Source organism: Perissodus microlepis, chromosome 9, assembly GCF_051167445.1.
Source record: "Perissodus microlepis isolate ML-2025 ecotype Zambia chromosome 9, ASM5116744v1, whole genome shotgun sequence".
Lineage (NCBI taxonomy): Eukaryota > Metazoa > Chordata > Actinopteri > Cichliformes > Cichlidae > Perissodus > Perissodus microlepis.
The window spans coordinates 21,790,660-21,802,849 of NC_140469.1; positions in this window are offsets into that span (position 1 = coordinate 21,790,660).

The following is a 12,190-nucleotide window of genomic DNA, read 5'->3' on the forward strand; positions in this document are numbered from 1 at the left end:
AGATGTGCGTTGGCCAAAAATATATATAACATTTTAATTTAAGACGTATAGTTTGTTTTGGCCAGAGCAGCTCTACACCATAATATGTAATTGTCATTTCTCACATGAGGCTAAAATATCCATGCAACTAAATCCTGGTTTGTTTGCAGACATAAATATGACTTTATTTACCTGATCAATGAAGCCCTTCTTATTTTTATTGGATGCACAAATATCACCTATTCACAGCCAAAGGCTCATGATATTAAAGAAGGATAATCTACAGCTTTAGCTTACTTAAAAAGATATCCTCGCTTGTATTTTAGTTGTATGTAATTTTCCATCCATCTGATTACATAGTGTTAACAAAAACACTGAAATATAAAGAAGCATATGTTATAAGTATACCCAGTGTGTTTTAAATAGACTTTAAAACACACTGGCTTGTATTACGCACGAGCCGAATGCAACAGTCTTACAACTTTTCTGCTGAAAAGCCAAAAGTGACATCAGTGTTGTCTTTCCAGTTCAGTTCAAACCTCGAGATATGCCATTCACGATGCTCTAACATAAAAATGCATCACATCCCGAGATCTGTTTGGAAGATGCAAATTTTAAGAATTTTTCTTTGATAAACATCAGACAGAGGCTCTGAGCATTTCTGAACAAGTAGCAGATCATGTAATTGGCGACTGCGTTGGGAAATATATTGTAAAGCAGTGTTTTCCTGTTGACCCAATCACATTACGATCACACTAAGAATGAATCCAAGATTTCAAGAATTTCTATGGTTCGCCCGCTGGCCATTTCCTGTTTACATGTTTTTGTTATCTATAACAAGTGAAGCATTTGTCAACAGACACAGCCCATCGGCTTGTCTGGGTTGCTGAGGGGGTAGATAAAGGCATGTCATGCCCTCCCGACAGAAGGCAAGAATAGAGGACTAGGCACATCCTGTTTGATCTCTGAGGAGGGAGGATGCCTCACACTGTTGGCTATAGTTCTGCATACTGAGTCTGATAAGAGCCTGGTGTGAGTCTCTGTGTCGTACACAGACGAGTGGCGTACCAAAACAAAAGTTAAAGTCTGACCTTTACAAGCCTTTGAAAGCACAAACAAGCACCAGTATTTTCTGACTGAAATTACAACAGTCTAAAACCCAAATATAGATACTAAAAAATCTTACATTTGATCACTTTAATTCTATAAAATTATGCCATGCTATATTATTAGGAGCCTGGAAAGACATCTGGAATAACATTCAGATCATAATTTATGTCTTTTTGTCTTTTAGATATTGAAAGTGTTTCATATAGGTCATTTGCTCCTCTAGGAAGTATGACTACTACTAGCTATTCAGATTTCAATTAATGTTTAATTTTCAAAAATATAGAATAATGCATGTTTTTCTATTCTGGTGTGCTTTTACTGCGTTGGCAGTGTGTCTGGGATCATTGTCATACTGAAAAATAAAGCTGTTGCCAATCAGATTTCACTAAAACATGACAGAACCTCCACTTTGTTTTACAGATAGCTGTAGACACTCACTGTTAAACACTAACTCCCCCTCCCAACCTCCTGTATATATATTATCAACATTTTGAGTAAAAATACATACAATTTACATTTGTATTCATCAAACCAGTTCTTTGTAATTTGACATACCTCAAAACAAAAACTAACAAAGTGCCAAATGACATAATTTAAAAGGGCTCTTTGCTAAGCTGTTTGTCCTGTGTAGATATAATCTGGTTCGTCCCTTAAATTAAGTGCCTTCTGAATGATTCACAGGCACATACAGCCCCCCCCCCCTTTACATTTTTCTCTGAAAACAGTCTGGTACAGGGACTGGATGAAAATGGGTGAAAAAGTAGCCAATGTCAAAAGAAAAACTTTAAAACACCTTGAGAAAACCTGGAGAACTACTGGTGTACTACTTTAAAATATTACAAAAGTCTGAAAAATAGAGGGGTGGCTCAAGATTTTTGCACAATGCTGCATGTCAGAACTATATGAATAGACACATGCACACACATAAACATCTGCCTCCATCACATACTGCTGATGATGGAACATGCCTTTGAATGAAGTAAGTAACTGAAGAAGTCTTCTTTTCTTCACTCTTAGCCCCGTGTCTTTGTTGTGCCACATTGCTCCTAAAGCTTCAATAAGTGCCCCTTCATTGATAAATGATAAAGTTTAAACAGCTATATTGCCTTTTGTTTTTATTACCCGGTGCATAATAGAACCCTAGCTGCTGAATGTATTTCAAATGACACAGTTTTGTCATTAGCCTCCAGTAAACCAACACAGTTGCCTGAATTTACAATGCCGTCCACGGTCATGATGGTATCTATTTTGTGCAACTGTTTTCTTGCCAAGAGAGCTGCAAATAAGGTAAAATACCTCGAGTTCTAACTCAAGGGAATCGAAAAGCCTTATACCCTGATTTTGCTTCTTTTGCTCATAAACACGCATTCCCCCATACCAAATGTTAAAAACAGTTATTTTAACAATGAATGGCGGTGCAGTGCATCTGTGGTAAAACTGTCTGGACTATTTGGTGTCAGCAGCAATGTTCTTTGTACCGAAGGGGAATGCTGTTTTTTAATCTTAATTAAATAACAGCCACAGTTTTAGGGGACTCTTAAGTTTTATGATCCATGGCTTTATGAAGGCAGACACCCAAATGTCTATAGTGCACCATATGAGCAATGCAGTCTTGGCAGCAAAACACATGTGACTGAAAAACAGCTGAGCTACAGTAAGCGATGACAGGCCAAGAGGAAACATAATTATAAGAGCACATGAAACCTACAGATGGGTGACAAATTAAAGGAAACATGTACCACTTTGACTCCTGCAGCGAGGGGTACATGTCTTTGCTGACTGATCAGCTATAAGGAAACATTTCTATCTTCATTGGAGTGGTTTATTTCAGAATGGTTCATCCATAAGTAATAAAAATATATTGTTAGCCTATGTCAGTTGCCATTTCTCACATTAAATGCACACCAGAAAGGATTTTGGACCAACAGCATATTCCACCACCACCATATAAACAGTAAATGAGGGCATAACTTTTGGAAAGAACCTTATTAAGACACTTTCTCAGGGTTTTAGTTTTGTCTCCATAAATTTATCAGTTGTCTGCATTTGGCTGTCCAATATCTTATTATATTCCAGAGTCTTGACACTAAGCGCTCTCTACCACATACTGGACTACATTTAATTTCACCTATATAGGTTTAATTCAAATTTTATCATGCTTGGTGGTGTGATTTAATCATTCGATTTTTTTTTTACATAATTAATGTCATTGACCTCTCTGAAATCAATAGGCGAAATCTCCTAATGTCAAAACCTTGTCATGAACCTTTAATGACTATCATCACTCATTCTTTATCTACTGATTAGCTATTTATCATTGACTCCATTAATATTATTGTTCTCGAAGTCATCAGCCAGTATTTCAGATGTGCCAGTGAGCTTGGATGGAATAAAACCTCAAGAATCGACCTGTTTAGAGCAGGAAATCATGCTTCCTCAACAAATCTGGTTTTCAAAATAAAAAGGCAGGAATGATGACATATGGGCCAAAGCACACGGTTATTATATTTAACTGCTACTTACCCTGCAAGTACTGTTAGACCACCACCGGTGTATTTTCATACCACAGAGTATAATTAAAAGTTTTTCAGAAGTGCAAATCTGGCAGAGCAGCAACAAAAAAAGCCCCTGGGCGAGGCTGGAGGCACCTCATTATTGGACGGAAAGCAAGACACCAAGGGCCAGACAGATTGCTGCCAGTAAAAACAAAGAACAGGTCATTTATTAAACAATGGCTACTTTTACTCAAAGCTTCCAGGCATCAACAAACCATCCACTAAGTTCTAGCAATGCTGGGGTCTTTGACACCTCAGTTTATCGCTTCCCTTCTAATCATTGATGTAAAGAGGCTTTCATTAACACAAATACACTGTAGGTATTATGCCGCTTTTCACTTTATTTTGTTGAATTATCCATGTTGGTGTCCTGTAAATTTAAAATGACTGGATGATTTAATTCAGACCTGATAAAAGGATTAGCAAACATGGACAAAACAGGCAACATTAGTTAAATTTGAATGCTTTGTAGTGTCAACAACAAATTGATTCCTTTCTGCTCTGCTCCAGTGTGTTGAGGACAGTTAGGAAGAAGAGATGACAAAGATTCACTTAACAAGCACTGCTGAGGTCAAGACTGATATAAAGGATATGCACAAAGTCTGGCAAAAAAATACTGGGACTTAGGAAGGCAGCTTTGCAAAATAAAAAGTCACGTTCACAGGAACTCGAAGGAAGAAAGAGTTATAACTTGCCTCAGGTTAGGAAAAATTGAGCTCGAGCATACACTTCACACCACAGAATGCCTCTAGCTGGGATGTCTGCTAACTGCAGTCAACCAGAAACAGTCAGACATGTAGCCTATTGCTTGAATGCAAAATAAATAGTGAGGAGTGAAGAGATCTAGTGATAATGAGAGAAGAAAAGCTTGACTTTCCTTTGGGAGTTCAAAAGCTTCCCAGATTTAATACTAAAAGCTGTAGTTAAATACAATATGTGTTATAAACATTTTTCTTCCTTATGATGCATGAAATGCCCATCATGTTGCCATATGAATCACCGATGCAGTTTATTTTACTTCATTTATTTATTAGCACAAAATTAAAATATTATGTGTCATAAAATTAGTCTGCTGTAACTGTTGATGGTCAAATGCAATAATGTCACTATCTGCCACATCTTTGATGATTGGATAGAGAAAATCCATGTTGTTCCACAATCTCAGAGCCACGCACTGAGAGGCCAATTTTGATGTATATTTAAATGACCAAATATGGTTCTAACTTGCCTGAGGTTAGGAAAAATTGAGCTCGAGCATACACTTCACACAATAGTATGCCTCTAGCCGAGATATCTGCTCACTGCAATCAACCAGAAACAGTCAGATGCGCTGCTTGAGTGCAAAATGCATCTCGAGGGTGTTCATTGGCAAAAGTTTTACACCTTTTGTATAGCAAAATACAATACATTATCTAAATATTTTTCTTGCATGTTTCCATGTGAATCGTGGAAACATTGATGTTACATCTGCTGGTACAAGCCACCGTTTTGGTGTTATTTCTTCTGATGCAGCTCTCAATTTTTGTAACCAGCTAGGTTGAAACCTTGAGTCAACGTCCATGTCTTTTTTAATGACGTATCAGAAATTATTTGCAAACCTTGGTCAAACTGTCTTAGAGCCACCATTATTTGGAGACAGGTTGGTCCCATTAGGAGATTTGTCCAATCACATTACAGTCCAAAGTTGTTCACTCCAACTACTTGTACCCGAGTACTGAATATAGATACATTTCGTGAAGCCACCATTTTTACTCCAATTTAACCAGTATTTCTTTATCACGTTGACAAATATAACTGCAGCGTATTTGATTTATCATCATTTGTTGGAGGAAAATATCAGTAGCAAATGTCACAGCAATCTATATCACATTTTAAAGAGTCTGGGGTCAGAGGATCAACATTGATTATTTTAGTTGATCCCAAACTTTTCCTGGCATGCCCACTTTCAGAGGTTTTAAAAATTCACTCCCTCTACAATGTTTATAAATCAGGAATCAATAACTTATTTACAGTGATCTAAGGAGAAGTTTGGTGTAATACATTCATGCACGATAGCATCAGCAGCTCCTATCTTTTCTTGTTTAAACTTTCACACCTTTTACTTACACTCTGGGTCATCCAAAATTTACAGTTTGACTAATAAAAACGTCCAATTTTCTATGATTAAACAACCACTGACAGTTTTGTGGTGCTGCAACACAAATGGCTATTTAGGAACATCTTGAGAGGATACAGTGATGGAGATTGTTTTTACAACATTAAAGCAGCCTTCTCCGTCCAACCTAAACACTAAATCAAAAAACTCTATATTATCAACATAACATCTCCCACTGGAAATACAATTTCAAGGTCTATTTGATACATGAAAAGGAAATGATGCATTCAAAATTTAAGAAAAAAAAATAACCTTCTGTAGCTGTTTTCATAGCTTTTGAGAAGGAATCTTTGATAATCCAAGAACAGGAGAAAACACAGGATGAAACACACAGCGCTAGAAAACTGTTCTTACAAACAGATTTCAGGCTTTAAATATAATAACATAATTAATGTTGTGTTCACTTAAAGGGGGTCAGTGCTGCAGTGACATTTTTATTCTACTGCCTGCAGAGAGCTAGAGCAAAAATAATGGCAATATCAAAAACAGATTACTCACAGATTCAATTTTCTTTGTGTATTTGTTTCTTTCCATGACACCTGACACCCATACTATAAAAGAAATGTAGAATATTCAGGATATTGTTAATTAACTGTCACACTAGTTGTTATTAACTCAGCTCAGGTTTTACAAATGTAGCCCCCAACTGTTATAGCAAACATAGAGAGGTCTCGATCAGTTCAGCCACACCTTTCCCACAAGTGGAAAAAATGTGAGACTTATAAAGATCAAGCATATCACGCAATGATTATAATTGCCAGTTTTAGACTGAAACCCTGGCAGTGTAAAGTTGGCTTACTTAGAATAGAATAGAATAGAAATAGAAAACTTTATTTGTCAATTTCTTCAAATGTACTTGCCATACAAAGGAATTGAAATTACGTTTCACACTGTCCCATGCGTAGACATTGACAACAATAAAGTGCAGATGCACAACAAAAACAGCCCTAACAATAAGGTAATATTAAATAGGTAACAGGATAGACAAGACCTAAAAATAAATAAAATAAAGTGTTCCAACAGTGTTCCCTGGAAAATAGTATACTAGTCTACTTGAGGTAGTCCCAGGTTGTGGTTGGTAGGGGTTTTTGTTTTAGTACAGCATAAGACTATAGCAGCAGTAATAGTAATATAATAATATAAATAGTGCTAAAAGAAATACTAAAAATATATAGCAGCAGGTGTGTGCAATTGCAATGCAGAGGTAATTGTTTCCAGTCAGGAATGTTTTCCAGTTCTTGGTTCAGAGAGTGTGCGTGGATGGGGGGTGGGGGGGTGGGGGTGGGAGGGGTAGAGTCCAGTCTGTCTTCCTATACTTCTGCCAATCTGGTGATTCTGCTGGCTGGGAGCCGAGAGGGAAGAGAGTTCAGCAGTCTTACAGCCTGGTGGATGAAGCTGTTGGTGAGCCTGGTAGTGCGGGAGCGGAGACTTCTGTATCTCTTTCCAGAGGGCAGGAGGCTGAACAGACAGTGCGCGGGGTGGGTTGCATCGTTGACAATTGTGATGGCTTTGCGGGTGAGGCGAGTGGTGTAAATGTCTTGCAGGGAGGGGAGTGGTACACCAACTATCCTCTCAGCTGTTCTCACAATGCGTTGTAGAGCTTTCCTGTTATAGTCAGTGCAGCTACCGCCCCACACAGTGATGCAGCTGGAGAGGATACTTACAAGTCTTCTACAGTAAATACGAGAACTTGTGCTTTAATCAGTCTCTTTTGTACGAATGTATTACTGCAAAAAGGCTCCTAAAAGTCAAATGGCAGTTTCTCCAAGGAAAGCCAAAGGGTAATGAGGAACTCGACTTTAGTGCTTTTATGAATAGAAGACGTGCGTTGGTAAAATTTTATGTTTAGAGATGCTGAAAAATAACTTTTCTAAGGCTATGATTAATGGTAAACATGAAGTCTATCTATAGGAACGACAACGCAGCTACCATAATGTTGTCAACATATTAATTAGAACTTAACACAATATGATTGCTGCTTAATCTCTGTTGAGGTTTATGTACCTGACTGTTTTCTGGCAGGGCACGGGTATCTAAATAGGTTATAGTCATAGCTTCATAATATATTAGAGCATCACAAAAACCTATAATATTGTGGACAAGTTCAGTATTTTTTATGATTTAATTCAAAAAGGCATACTTTCAGATATTAGATAGTCATTACGCATAACATGACATTTCAGGTTTTGTTTGGATTAATGATTTTGGCTTATGTAAATCAGATATCCAGTATCTCGAATTATTAGAATATTCCATTTTGAGCTTGAGTGAAATGCTGTTCAAACCATATACATACTGCGTGTCTCTCAGTGCACAAGCAGCCACAATCATGGGGAAAACTGCTGCCTTGACAGTTTTTCAGATGACGATTATGACACCCTCCACAAGGAGGGTAAGCCACAGAAGGTCATTGCTGAAAAGGCTGGTTGTTCTCAGAGTGCTGTATTGAAGCATATTATTGGAAAGCTGACTGGAAGGGAAAAGTGTGGTAGGAAAAAGTGAACAAGCAATGAATGCAACCTTGAGAGGCAGCCTATTCTCCTTACTTGGTCCAAGGAGAAAAAGAACAGGAGTGTTGTTCAGCGGTCCAAAGAACTCTTTTCTGATTACACTAAATGTTGTATTTCACGTGGAAATCAAGGTCCCAGATCGCGATGAAGAGTGGAAACACCTAGAATCCAAAATGTCCAAAGTTTCCATTGAAGTGAATGATTTGGAGTCTCATGACATCTGCTGGTGTTGGTGGCGGTTGGTCGACTGCGTCAATGCTGCAGAATTTAGTGCACATCATGCTTCAGTGATGCAGTGATGCCAGCATCCTTTTCCAGCAGAATATAGCACCAACCCATGGTGCCAAAACTACTACCAAGTGATTTGCTGACCATACTTTACTGCGGTTGATTGGTTTGTGAAGATATGCGTAGCTTATTTGAGAGTTTAAAAATGTGTTCGGTAGGATGTAGAATTATTGTAGAGACACTGACGCTGCCCTGGATGCAATAAAGGCCTGAGTGTGTCATGAATTTAGGAGTAGATTTCTAGGAGGCCCTCCCCCACTTTGAACTGTGAAAGTAAGACAAAGAGAAGTCAATGTTGAGTGGAAATTCCCCAGGGGAGACCTGGGTGGGGGTCTCAGTGTTTGTAATATGTTAACTCTGTTTTCTCTGTTGTGTAGAGGAATTTGGTGTAGCTTGGGTGAGGAGATTACTTTTATGACAGACAGGAAGTCACGTACACAGAGACACACACAGTGCTTTGACTGTTACAACACACCCACATGCACAGTCACTCACGTGCACTCACATAGACACACGGGTACGCGCACACACAGGCACTTACGTGCTCGTGCATACACACACAAACACAGAGTTTACAGCACACCGTGGGGATTTTATGATAGGGTCGCTTCTACAAAACTGTGTTTCACAGACAAAGGAGTGAAGATCTGCAGAGGGACACCGGCCTTGCACGTCTTCCCTTCTAGAAGATGCATGCTTAAATGAAGATAAATGAAGATGAATAAAGGGTTTTTTTGTGTCGTCTCTGATGCCGGAGGAATAAAATAAACCGGGTTGAAACTGATATCGCAACATTTGCCAACTCACTTAAACCCCATAAGCAATTGATGGGGTATTACCAAGGGGTATTATCCTATTATCATTAGGAAGATGAGGACATACAGCCCAAAATTATAGATGAGCTCCAGGCATCTATCAAAGCAACCTAGGCTCCCGCAGTGTCAGGAAACTGATAGCCTCCACGCCACACTGCACTGATGCAGTAATTCATGGCAAAGGAGCCTCAGTCAAGTACTGAAAGTATAAATGAACAATCTTTTCAAGCTCGATATATTTCACTTCATATAACGAATATAAAATATATGAAAGTTTAGTCTGAGCATACTGCAGGTCAAGCTTGCAGAGCCAGCAGTCAAGTCTGATCTCTTTGAGTGTGATCTCTTGTATTTATGAAAAAAATAACAGTGCTGTTGGGTCTTTGTCTTGGTAATCCAGATCAATGTACAGTCACAAAGGTTATGTGGGGTGTCCTAGCAACCTTTAATGAGTTATATCTTGCAAAAAACACTAATTACTAATTTAAATTGATTTTTTAAAATCAATTTAATGAAAGCTGTAATTTACCAAGAGGTATTTTCCACACAGCTGTAGAATATTTGCACGCTTTTATTATGAAACTAAACCTGCATATCTTTCCGCTGTGCAATAGTGGAGGGAACATATAAACTAACTGGAGAGGAAATTTTAGAAAAAGGGAACCCTACTTATGTGTAGTTTATCTTCTGAAACAAGTGTACATTTCACGCTATGTATAGATACCAGCAGGTTATTTGTAGAACAGCAAGCAGCGAATAGGAGACTGATGTATCAATCTGTCTTCCTGAAAAATACCTATCACCAGACGAGTGAGATATAGGCCAGTGAAGTGACAAACAGCGAGGCGGTTTGCCTGGCTCAGCAAAAACAGCAGGCCTGGTCTGGAAGTATACTGTAGAGAACATGTTCATTTGTTTAGGGAGAGTTTTGCAGGAACACCTCTATTTGTCATGGAGAACACGACGAGTGAAGGGGTGATTGAGTGGCCTGCAGTGAGTGACCCAGCCCTGGGCTCACAGAGGATTGAAACAGCAATGGCAAAAGCTGAGGCTAAACTGGGAGGTAAGTAAAGGGCTCTTTCTGTTTTCCAATCTGTGATCCATGAAAGCCAGAAGTGCATTTATGCTTCAGAAACTCTGCCTTGCAACATTTATAAGAACTCATCTTCCCACTTCTTACTCAATACAGGCAAAATATGTCTAGCAAAACATCACTAGGACGGAAACATTTGCCAAAAGTTGTTGGTTGTTAGTAACTCCCATCTTTTTTTGTGGGTCTGTAAGACAGACTTCCTCCTCACTATCAACTTATTATCTCTATCCGTGTTACTTTAACTTATTCTTTTTTCGTGTTTAAAAAGAAAATAACACCTCCAGAAGCACTGATTGCTTTGTTTTCACACTGTGCAGATGATACTGGAGTTTTTGTGCTGGTAAAGTCGAATTTTCATTTACCAAACACGTGTAATTTTCTTACCAGTTCCCATTGAGTGTCAATGTATTGCCCTGCAAAATCAGCTGTGTGGAAAGAGTTGCACAGAAGTGGGTGTGCTGGTAATAATCAAGAATCCACTGTGCGATTTTGGTGAAAAAAAATCCACTAATGTTTCGTATTGTGGGGAGTTGACGGCCCTTTCTTATTACACGGCCCACCAAAGGTGCACGGAGTAAACGAAAGCATCAGAATATCTTAGTTAGGTTTTGTTCAGTTAAAGTTTCCTCCATGCCCCCTTGTTTATGTGTTGTTTTCTGTTTCCTGCGTAAGTCTCTTGTCCTCTATGTATAATTTTTAGTTATGTCTCGTTCCCTTATGTGTTTCATTTTCCTCTCCTCGTGTATCATTCCGTCTCCCCAGTCTGCTGTGTTTCATGTCTGCGTTTTCCATGTCATATGATCAAGCTTGTGTTGTCACAGTCTTCGTCTCATTATGTTTCCTGTTTTATTTTGACAGTCTTGTGTTTCCATGTTCAGTGTGTTTAGTTTTGCTTCCCCTGTGGTGTCATGTTGATTTGTGTCAGTTGTGTTCCCCATAGGTTTCCACTTACACTGTAAAAAAAGTCAGTAAAATATACAGCAAAACACTGTCAAATTCCAACGGTAATGGAGCGTAAAACCAAAAACTTCCTTTTACTGTATTAAATAGATTGAATAACCGTTAATTGTGAGACTGGATAAAACTTTGTTTTTTACTGTAATAAAATGTTGAAATTATAAATATTTTCTGTGAAAACAAATAAATATGCATACATTTTACAATTACATATTGTAATGTTGAAAATGTCTGAAAAACTTAGATTTTACGGTATTATTTGAGTAAAACTACATCTTTTGGGGTTGTGCACATTGGAATTCACAGTATAAAGCTGTAGATTTTTAAGCAAACAAAAACATTCATTTTTACAGAAGCAAGATGTTAAAAAATAGGGTCCACCGTAATAATACAACCAGTAAATACCATTAAAAAAAAAAAAAAAAAAGCAAATATCAGCAGTGAAAGACAATAAAACAGATAGTATTTTTTTATTTTAGAATTCAGATACTGATATACAGATTAAAAGTTAGGCCTGCAGTATATCATTGTTAACCTTCTGATAAAAAAATCAACAGCAAAGGAAGATGTTAAAAATAAAGTTCATGGTTGTGAATAAAATTGATTTCAATAATCTTTTTTAATTATTATTTTAAAACAACTTTATGTTGTTGTGTTTCACGCCATATTATCAGACCACCTTAAGTGGGTCCGCCTTAAATTTTGAGTTTGTGTGATCGCTGTCGATT